Raw genomic sequence first — 11,559 nt, 5'->3', positions numbered from 1 at the left:
CCTCTAATTCAGGGCATATAACGAAGTCAAAATCTGTGTGGCCTTAAAATTAACCATTTCTTCCTTTCGCTCTCTACAATGGCTTTATTCATGGCGCAATCGTTTTGCCTGGTAATCTTCGACTGATATCCTTTGAGCAATCTTGGGCTGGCTTCATCCGATTCCTTTGCATATTAAATTCGCATTTATTTCCTCCATTCCGCAACTCAATTGCATTGCCGGCCCGAACAAACAAAGCCTTCTCAGCCCATTCCTCAGATGCAGCAGTTATTATGTTTCGTAGTGTCGGTAGGCAAAAGGTAATAAGAAACAAGTAACGACCAAATAATTGAGTGCACGCTGCACAAAGGATCCTCGCGTTGCGATGGCAAGGATGTTTTTGTGATGCGAATGCCTTCCCTCGGTTGCCACCTTCCGCCATTGTTTGCCAACGGTTGGGCAGAAAGTGAAATGCATGTTTTATTGGCATCACAAAACAAAAGCAGAAATGGCTGGCGGAGAAACTTAAGCCAACAAAGAGATTTTGCACACCCTCTCGGGGGGTATCTCCAATCAAGTGAGGTTTTCCACGGACCTTTAAGTCAATAAAATCACGGCCAAATTCGATTAATGAAATATGAACCTTCTTAACAATTAATAAATTTCATGTTTTGGTTCTTTCGATAACCAATATTACTTATTAAATAAGGGACTAATACTATTTTACTTTATTTTTTTTACTTTCTTAGCATTACATAAATCCCAAGATCACGCATAAATATTTTTTCACTATAGAAAAATGCTGAAGGTGGAATTACTTGTTAATTAATATAATTAGATTAAATTTAGATCTTAAAATAATCATTATTTTTTTGGCCTTACCCCCTACTTACTCGAAATGTTTTTAATGAAATGCTTTGCACCCCAACCGTGCTGTGCAATAATGACTCTCTAAAAACGGAAAGGGCATCAAGTGGCAGCAGCAATCAAGGAGTTTTGCCAAAGCGATTTTCATATTACAAGGCAGATACAATGACTCAATGGGTGCTTAACCAAGGCACTAGCAGAAGCCATTAAAAAATAAAGCCCCCAAGAGGCAGTTCATCGAGGGGAGCGGCTGTTCTGCCACAGTTGCATCGCCCCCGCCACTGGATGATGTATGCACTATATGTCTGGATCATGTTCTGTTTGATTGTCGGCTGCTTATACTCAGTCGGTGACTCACTTCCCAACGACCTGGGCCGTCATTAAGCGCAGTTTAAATAGGACGCGGTGCACGCTGCGTATACGCAATGTTCTGAGCCATTGCCTTTTATGACGAGCCATATGAGCGGGTCTGGCGCACCTGGACAGTTAAGCCGGCCGAATGGCAGTACATTCCCATTTAATTTAAACAATTGGAGCCGAGCCATTGCCATAACTTTTGATGGGACTGCTGCAGAAATTTTGTATGCAAATTTAATTAAAACTCCTGACTTTGCTCGTAGTTTATCATCAGCAGCAAGGCCAAGCCCACAGAAAGTTCCGTAAATTCCGTATTTACTTAAAAGTGCGTATCGATGATTGCTTGACACAACAAAGGATCCGCATTCCGACTGCTGTTCTTGACCCCAAAGGATTGTTGCCAAAACAATTATACGATACACATTTCTGTGGAAAAGGTCCGCAAATACCTCTTATAAAGGGCAGAAACTGCGCCCCTGGCTAGCCCGGGGTTTGGGTTAATTGGGAATTTCTTATTCTTAAATATAGGATATCACGACTGTTGCATTTATTTCGATTTTCAGGCTGGCTTTCAGCCAACAAACAAGTCTCGAGTGTCGAAAAGTATTTCTATGCGATTTATTTTATTCTTCTCGCCGCCTGGCAGTTGATAAAACTTTCTGGTCTATGTTGTGCTGCCTTTGTTTTGATGTGCATTTTATTTGATTTACTGGCAAAGCACGGGCTCTGATTGAACTTTGTTTTCATTTTTCGCCAGACAAACATGCGTCGATATACATTCGTAGATATATGTGTATATGGCGGTGACAGTGCGTGCCAAAATATTATTCAATGAAATCCTAAAAAAATATTGGTATTTTTTATACAGAAAGTAGGATCTATTTAATGCGGTAATCTATGCGTGTCTTTCTTTAACTGAATATTTTAGTTGTTTTTATATGTAAAATGTGGTATAAAAGCTGGAAAACAAACTTAAATTGTAGTTTAAATCAGTCAAATGAAACAAGGTAAGTATTGTTGTTTGGTAGCTACAAGGCTGTCATTTATTTTACTAAGTTTCCATTAACTTAAACCCATTTCGTAACGCTCTTTATGTCAAGCAGACGCCGTTAAATGTTTGCTCCAAGCAACGCCTTTGCATTTCAAATTTTCGTGGCATTTTGTTTTATTTAGGGTTTGTTGGCTGCAGTGCAAAATGCCGATGCCGCGGCGCTTGCTGAAATGTTGTGCAAACACAATCAAGTGGTAAAATGAGTAGACAATGGCTGGAAAGACGCAAAGGAGCTGCCAGGAGCAGGGCGGAGGTGGTGGAGCCCCCAACTCGGGACTACTTGGGAGCTGCCGATACAGCCGGCTCTTGAAACCGTATCCCGAATCCAGCATCCTTTCTCGGTGCTCGAGCTGTGCTGCGGGCATATAAATTGAATTGTGTGAAAATTTATATTTGTTTTGGCATTTTATGACACACTCCAGAGTGTTGCGGGTGGCCAGATTTCCGATACCCGTTCCCTTTCGGCCGATCTCCTGTTTCTGTTTCTGTTTCTGCGTCTGCTGCGGATTGTATCTGATTTCGAGTGTGCTTTGCTTTGGGCAGACCCTCAGAATGGGTCTGAAAATTGATTAAAGGTGCGCCGCCCCATGCGGAATTTTAAATAGCCTATCCCTGCCTACCCATTACTATCCGCCCTAAAATAAGAGAAAGCGCTTCAAAAGTTAACCATTTTTACTTAACCAAGTTAAAGTTCGGGACAATACAATTTGGAAATTACTTATATCTACAGATCTCTTAATGTATTTTTTATTTTTCATAAATTTAGTTCTATTTAATTCAGAAATCTAGAGACCGGCGATAATTCGTATCTCAAATATGTATTTATTTTATGATTTTTGTTTCAGTAAAGGCACAAAGTCGTACCCGACCTTTTCTGTGAGTGCAAATGCCAATCAAATGTTGCGGAAATTGTGGCCAACTCTTAAAGTCTGCTGATTGGGTCGGTCTGTGTCAGGTTTGTTTCAACACAAAGGCCCTCGGAGCCCAGACACCGAGTTGGCCCGGCCTGAGTTTGGGATGGGGCTGCAATAAATTCGCTTGAGCCACCTCTGGCAGCCCACCCCCCTGCCCCTGCCTGGTGAAGCTTGAATATTATGGCCATTTGTGGCAGGGCCAGGCACTAAGTGAGTTGTGGCCAAGTGGCGAGTGTCGAGCTGCTAAATCATACATACCGCAGATGAACGAACAGTCAGTTACATGTAACATGTGTGGCAAGTAGGTGAAACCATAACGTATTATATGTATTAAGTTGTGTTTAAAGCACTGACTGTTTACAGGGCTTTAATATTAATGAGCTGATTATCTATGGCAGCCCCCTCCCCCCTCCACTGACCCGATTGCCGAGGACCCCGTCGTTGGCATGCGTATGAAATCCCCGAATTCATGGAAATCTGTTCGAATGCTCCGCAGGGAATGGGCGATCAAAGGGCTTTCAAATCGGCTGTTTTGCGTGTCCCACTCGAATAGTTCGTACTAATTATGGATTCTGCGGAGGAATCCCTCCTTTGGCAAGCCAAATGTTTAATTGCCCAGCTTGGGCTCAAAGCTGCAATTAGAGGGCTAGTGAGGCGCCGAAAATGGCATTTTAATGCCGGCAATCGCGCACGTGCAAATTAATATTAATTTATTTTTTATTCGCTCCCCAGAATATGCGGGGATTAAATAAATAAATTACAAATCGGGTCAATTGCAATTAATTATATTTGAAAATTGCTTTAGTTTTGATTCGGCTGGCAACAACTATTTACACAGCGCCACCTCCTCGACTTCCAGCTGCACTGCGGTGGCTTGTCCAGCTGAAAATTTGCATAAATAAATTATAAACAACAACACGAGAATTGTCCATTATAAATAACGCGAGTTGTCCGAGCGAGTTCGCAGAGGGCCAAAGGCGAGCCATGACAATTTGCATATATGTTTTTATAAACACGCGGCTACATGTGTATGTTAAATATGTTTACCTACTTTGGATCCGATGGGTTCGCATCCGTGGCCCCGATGCCCGATGCCCCATGGTCTCCGCTATTTGCCCGCCGCATAAATAGCGAGCAAATTTGTCGTTATGTCAGTGTCTTTTTTTCGGCAGCTCCCGAATGATATATTGGCGTAAAGGACAAATAGGCAGCACAAACAGCAGCAGCGCATTTAAAATAAAATATTACACTGTTCAGCATAAACGCTGGGTGGCAGTGCTCACATAAAACTATTAGGGAGTGTACTTATGTTTGAATTGCAGCTTTGTGGCCGCAGAACTGGAATAAAATGGTATATGCTTTTATTTGAATGTATGTCAAAGTGACCATCCATTGTATGTGTGCCTGTTTTAAAATATCCTAATCAGCTTTCTCCTTTAAAAATTATTTATTCGCGAGGCGTTCTAAAGTTGCCAACGAGTTTCCAGCTCATTTGAATGTAAATCGGGTTTCTCCAACCGAACCTTGTTTCCAGGTGTTGATGTGTTTGGTTTTGAACATTTAAAGCTTCAACTGGCAGGACAATTTAAATTAGCCGTAAAAAGAAATATAATTTTCTATTAGTTTTAATTTTTGTGTTAAATTTGTATATGCAAATGCTTTGCTTATTTTAATGAAACATGCGGATCCATTTTTTGTTGAATACTTTTGGCAATAAGTGTATGAACATTCTTGAATGTCAAAGTAATTAAACTATGTAGTATTTTTTAAGTATGAATTAACATAAGTGACTCCCGCTCATTAAAAAGTTTAAAATCCTTTACATTTTCTGGAAACCAGTTGACCTGCCCACCTGTCTGCCCTTTAAGCCAGTCGGCGACTGAGGGTCGAAACCTCTCAACTTCGTGTGCAATTAGCAGTTCACTTAATTACTGAAAATGCCCCTGGGTTAAAAGGGCGCGTCCACTTTGCCTGATAAGTCGTTCGGCGAGTAGCCCTATTATCTTTTTTTTATGGAAAGTGAGTCCTGCCGACACACTGCTGTATGAACTTATTCGCATTACGCACAATTTTCCCTCTGTAGGGCTTCGATATTCGTGATTTTGGGTCAACGAGGGGCACGATAAAAATGAGGGAAATGTACAGAAATTAAAAGAAAATTAAACAATTAAATAAGGGAGGCGCAGAAATCATTATAATTGCATACCGAATGGTTGAGTTCGCTGGGAAACACTGATTAAATATTGCAAGCGAAAAGGATTAAGGCGAGGGAGCGACGCGGAGAATGCAAGGAGCTCCAATAAGTGCTCCGATATGGCATTAATGTGAATCATAATTTATTGATTGCGTAATAAAAGTATCGCATTAATGAGACTCCTGCGAGACGCCAAAGAGCAAGCAGCCGACAAAAGAGAACATTAAGCTCGGTGGAGGGCTTGCTGGTTAATTAAAATCATATTGGCGGTGTTAAAAATATATTAAGTGCAGGTTATCGTAAATGATGCACAAAAATATTGCAGAAAAAGATGGGACTTAAAGCTTTTATCTTGCAGGAAAGGAGTGAAGTGTTAGAACAAATTTAGGGTAACAAGTCAGTAATAAAGAAAGGGATTAGCTATGCGTTGTGATCTCTAATAACATATACATACGTATACTTACAAATGAAAACCGAACTATATCACAGCAGATAAGACTGGAAATCAAAAGGCATCTTAAAAAATCACTTTTGATAATGATACAATATTAAAAATGTATATACTTGAACAGCCCCATAACAGTTTAACCTATTTAAGTTTACCTATTTAAGAACTATTTTTGAAAGATTCTATCTTACGTCAAGTCCTAAATGGTAAAATGACCATGCCTACTTAACCAAAAAAATCCTAGCAAAAGTCAAAAAAGTTGTTTTTTTCTAGGCTCTAATGTGCAAAATGTTCTGAAATGGAAAGATATACAAGTTTGCAGTTATTACTAAAAAATTTTCCCAACTGATACCCAAAACTGTTTGACTTTTGCTTTAATGTGCAACCTTACCATGTGCCTCTTGATAAGTCCCTTTATAAAATTTAAAGTACTTCCGTGTGCGTTGCATATTGGATAAGATTCAGAAATTTGTGATAGAATATTTGGTGTGTGTGGCACACCTACGTCAAAGTTGCTTTCCCACCCCCACTTTCCGGCTGTCCGTACTCAACGAACTCATTATCATTCTCTCCGGTCGCAGGAATCTCATTGTTTATGCCCAACCAATTTTCTTCGCCCATTAAGAATTTTCCCATTACTCATACGCATCGTGCGCACATCGCCCGTCCGTGGTGCCCGTATTCTTCTGCGTGCCGCAGCTCTTCCGGCGGGAAAATCAATGGGACTCGTTAGTGCAGCAGCTCTGCGCTTGCAGTTTTTCGCTTTCCCGGCTCCTGACAGCCGCATGTCCGCATGTCATCGCCATCAGCCGGCGACGAGCTCGCGAATTGCAAAAATGTTTTAATGCGCTTATTGACAGCCGCCGATAATGGCGAACAATTTTAAACACTTCAGCTGGAGTCGCGCCGAAGACGCGTCATTGGAGGGGCGCTGTCTCCCGACCTCCTCGCAGCTCAATCAGGCGTCCTTTGCACTTTGCACCTGTCTGCCCCACTCAGTGGCCCTCCAGAAGAAGCGCCCCTCGTCGGTGTTTGCCCTCACCTGGTTTGTTGGTCTGGTCGGTTTGCTTGGTCTGCCTGGTTTGTTCGGGCCTCGGGCGGACGTGACGACAGTTGCTTAAGGACGATGATGATGTTTGTCCTGCCGGAAACCGAAGGGATTAATCATTTACGAGGAACTCGATTTAAGTAACTGCGCGATTAATGGATTCCTTGGGGACAGACCTTGGCCGTGGTAAGTAGTTATGATGGCATATGAACTTCCGCAGGTAGGTCTATTTTTAATAGCGTAGAATTCCGGGGGCTATTATCCCATTCTTCTAAGGCAAAATCATTAAATTTTTAGTTCAATTTAGACTGAACATAAATTAATTGGCCATAAATGCCATGTTATTTATGGAGTATTTGACAGTATTTTTTGTTGGCAAGGCCAACCACAACTATGCACTTCAAAGTTTGTGAAAAGCCACAACTAATAACATCACATGTTACAACCGCACAGAAAAATCGCTCGCTTTTGTGACTGGCTTTTCACCGAACATAACAAGGTGAAAGAATGACAGCCCAGGGAATTATTTCTATTGAACAGTGTCTCCTCTGCGAATGTAACCTATGAGGAACCATTTGTAACCGGTATAATGGGAAATAAAATAATTTGATGTGCTCTATAGAGTAATATGGTGCACTATTCAGTTGATTGGCAAGGAGCTTAGCAGGTTCTTAAAACGAGTGGGTAAAAAGTAGGCATTCTTTAAGATATTCATTGACTGTAAACAAAAGGTTGTATGCCAGAAAGATCTATTTCAAACAAGTTGACTATTGTATCATATTATTAATTGTACCAGAAAATCTGGGTTCTAAGGAAACTAGATTGCCTTTTGTAAGCCGATATATAGTAGAGTATTTTTAGGTCGGGGCTCTTGACGTATTTGATCTGCTCGGGAACCGTGCCAGTCGGCAAGTCGCACCACACTTGACATCACCAGCGTCTGACTCCATGTTGACAGTGGTTTTCATGTCGTGTATCTTTATGTCTATTTACTGCCACCTCCCCCGCGTCCAAGTATCTAGTATCTCTCCGTGCGGACTGCTACATTACGCTTCTGCTGCTTGACCCACTAAGGCCAGATTACGTGATTTGTCCCGTGCACGACGGAAGCAGATCCGCAGGAGCGGACTGGAGACGGAGAGCCAGATGGGGCAGAGATAGTAGCATTCAGGAGCGATAAGCGGAGCGACGAAAATTTCAAAGGGCATACAAATTTAAATCACGTCACTTAGGGCCGGCGTTAGGAGGCAAAACGACGCCGGCGACAACACAAAAGACGCAGCTACAAGTCCGGACATAATGGGTGCCATGTAAATAGTTGGCCCAGACGGGGGCGCACGGTTTTGGGACCGGGTCCGCTGCCATGTCCGGACTCGGGTTCGAGGCACTGACACTGCACTCAGAAAAGAGGTTTTCTATTCTTGTAGCAGTTATTTAAAAATAGCTGATATCCTAGGTGATGGTGTCTTAAAATGAAATATAATATTTTAAAGATAATATCTTGTTAATTCTTAAAAACACTTAGAGATACAGGAAACACATAGAAACAAAGACTTCATATTAAAAACGATTTTTAAGGTGTCTGAAAGTATGCTGTGAACAATCCTTAATGAATGTATTATATTTCTGAGTTTAAAATATGTTATTGCATACTTCTAGACACCTACAATTACAATTAAAAGTGATCTAAAAATCCTACCAACAACGATATTATTTTATACTAATATTTTTCAATGGCTTGAAAGATAATAATTACCCCTTGTAAGCTTTCCTTTTCCTTTATATTTTCGAATATTGAAAAGTATTATTACGAATTTCGACAATTGTGAGGTTTCTGGGGTCCTAATTTAGAGCGGAATGAGCTTCTCAGCTGGCTTTTCTCCGAGTGTATGCTGCTTTGTGGCTACATGTGGGTCCGTGTGAGTTTGTTAAGCCGCTTTTGAGGCAGGCACTCAGGCACAGGCACAGGCACCGGCCCAACCGCACACAGGAGCATCCCGTAGTCCCAGGGTCCGCAGCCCATAGTCGCAGGACGAATCCACGTGTGCGTTTGTCTCCGCTCCTTTGTGAGCGTGAGCCCGAGCGTGTGTGAGTGCCAGGACGACGGCCATGTTGCTGAGGCGCGGCAAAATGCCTGTTACGCTTTTGAGCCACCGCCTGCGGTTGACAGAGCACGTTGAACCGCCCATCCCGTTCGGATTGGAGCCGTGCACCTGGGCACCTGGGCACTCGGCCACCCAACCACCCCTCGAGAAACATACAAACAAGCAGCCGCTCTGCGGCCTGATGCACATTAAAACGCAATTAAAGTTGCAGGCGTTAATTGTGCCGCCTCTGTTGCCTTTTTTGCACTTCTTTCTAGCTGCCTTTGCCGTTTTGAGTTGGCTACCGAAAATTAATTACTTTTGCCCTGTCAAAGTTGCCAAAGTCATTGGAAAGGAGTGAGCGTGGCTATTGCTCTAGGAAAATGAAATGCTCGAAAAATACAAGCAGGTGTGTTCTGGAATTCAGATTCACCAAACAGGCTAAGTCCAATAAAATCAAGAGCGGACCCATCTGAATGTACATCTGTGATAAAATGGAATACCCTATGAACCTGGCCACATCCGAAACTTTTTAGGTTGAAGTGTTATGTGATACTTTCCATACGTGTTGGAGGTCGAAAATATGGTTAGTAAAACAATCGATAGCACTATCGATACTATCGATGCTTTAACAATTTAGGAATCATTATTTGTCTGGACCCAACATCTTTAGTTACGCTTATCAACAAGTGATGTGATTATTGTTTGTAGAATTAAAAGTATTTCTTAAAACAAGGCGGTGGTTTAAACGTAAAGGTTAAATATTAGGCTTCATTTCATTTTAATTGCGTTAAAACCTAGATGGATTTTATGTTTCTATGAGCATCAGTTACTTAAATTCAGTCAGTGTTAAATTTAGTTTTCTATTTGTTTTGTAAGTTGGCTTTTATTTTCTTTTATTTTCGATAGTACCGATAATGTCGATTGTGCTATTATCCATTGTGATTAATTGCGTTTAAACTTACAAGGATTTTCTTTATCTATAAGCATCAGTTTGTTAAATTAAGTCAGTGTTAAATTTATTTTTCTATTATTTTTATAAGTTGGCGTTTATTTTGTTTTATTTTCGAAAGTATCGATAATATCGAATGTACCACTATCAACTGTGCCCCCTATCGATTTTTTCCAAACCATAGATTAAAAGCTACTTGCGGACGAGAAAACGTCTCCAAGTTGATACCTACATAGGTATATTCTCAATTTCCGCCCCTTACAAAAGCTTTAAACATTTAATATTTCATGTTTCTAAGTATTTTTATGGTTTCTATAGTTAATATAGTTTATCACATGTAAGAAAATGCATATTCCCTTTTATATCTCTTTAGGAATCTTGCTTTAATTACCACAAAAATGCTGACGCTTACGGAATAAATGCTTCAATGAAATATAACTTATCAAAGAGCCAAAGGAGAGAACCTTTAGTTCAACCAAACCTGAAACAATACGTTTTCAAAAGAATTCTTTCGAATCTCGCAACATATTTGAAAGGCAGCCTCCGCGGCAAGGAAATGGGAATGCTCGCATGTGAATGTCTACTAATGAATCAAGTCCATGAATAAAGCCGCAAGTGAGTCCTTTTTTCGACTTTTGGTGTGGCACCACGCGAGGAGGCGGAAAGCAAGTGGGCGTGGCAGGAGTCGGCTGGTGCTAATGGGGTCACACACACGCCGACGTGGAGTCGTCGCCGGGTTTTTCTCGAACTGTTTCTTTCGTCAGTTGTGCAGTTAAGTCCTTTGCTAGGCAACTTTATCTCCCAGCACAGATTCTCAATAGCAGCTGTTGTTCATTTATTTTTTGCTGCCTGCACTGACGTTGCATGCTGCAAGCGTTGTTTATATCGCAGCTTTTCTTGCTCGTTTTCTACTTTCCACTGCCTTGCGCCTTTGCAGCTGTCGGCGGGCTTGGCTTAAGCGCCAGTCGCTGGCGACGTGCCGCTGAAATAATTAAGTTGCCAATTCCGGCTAGCAGAGTATCAACAGCCAGAGATAGAAATGGAGATGGAAACGGGAGTGCGAATGGGTGGTGGCTTTCACTTAGTGGCATAGTTTTTCAATTAGCCTGTCAGGACGCGCAGCAGGCGCTGTTTTTACAGTACTCCCCTGTTCGGAAACTCCGTTTTTTCCATCTCATAAGTCAAAGATCGGAGGTAAGCACTAAAAAGCAACTCCACTCTTTGTTTCCGCAATCACCATCAGAGCAATCCCCGCTAAGCCAGGCCGACTTAAAAATTGGGCTTTTGCCCCGCCCTGGCAACATGTCGTTTGCGTAGTATCCAGGAATAGCCCCAAGTGCCTGTGCCACAAATAGAAAACAAACATGGAAGCCCGAGCACACACTCCCCAGCAAATAGACAGCTTGTCGAACATTTCGGTTGGAAGGAAATGCGAGACATTTCTCGAATATTACGCATACGCACGGCTGGCAGCCACAACACCGCAACTGAGGCGTTTTCCTTGCGTTAGATGTCGTCTCCGTTGGCCTGCATGCAGTCTGGTGAGCCGAGCGGAGCAAAAGTGAAAACTGCTGCAATTTCCACCAGAATGCCCGCCAGTTGACATTCTTTTGACAAAAGCCTTTGGCCTTGTCTCTAGATGAGATGCCTCGATCATTAGCATCG

The sequence above is a fragment of the Drosophila suzukii genome, chromosome 3 (genome assembly GCF_043229965.1).
Source record: "Drosophila suzukii chromosome 3, CBGP_Dsuzu_IsoJpt1.0, whole genome shotgun sequence".
Classification (NCBI taxonomy): Eukaryota; Metazoa; Arthropoda; class Insecta; order Diptera; family Drosophilidae; genus Drosophila; species Drosophila suzukii.
This window is presented reverse-complemented; position numbering follows the sequence as displayed.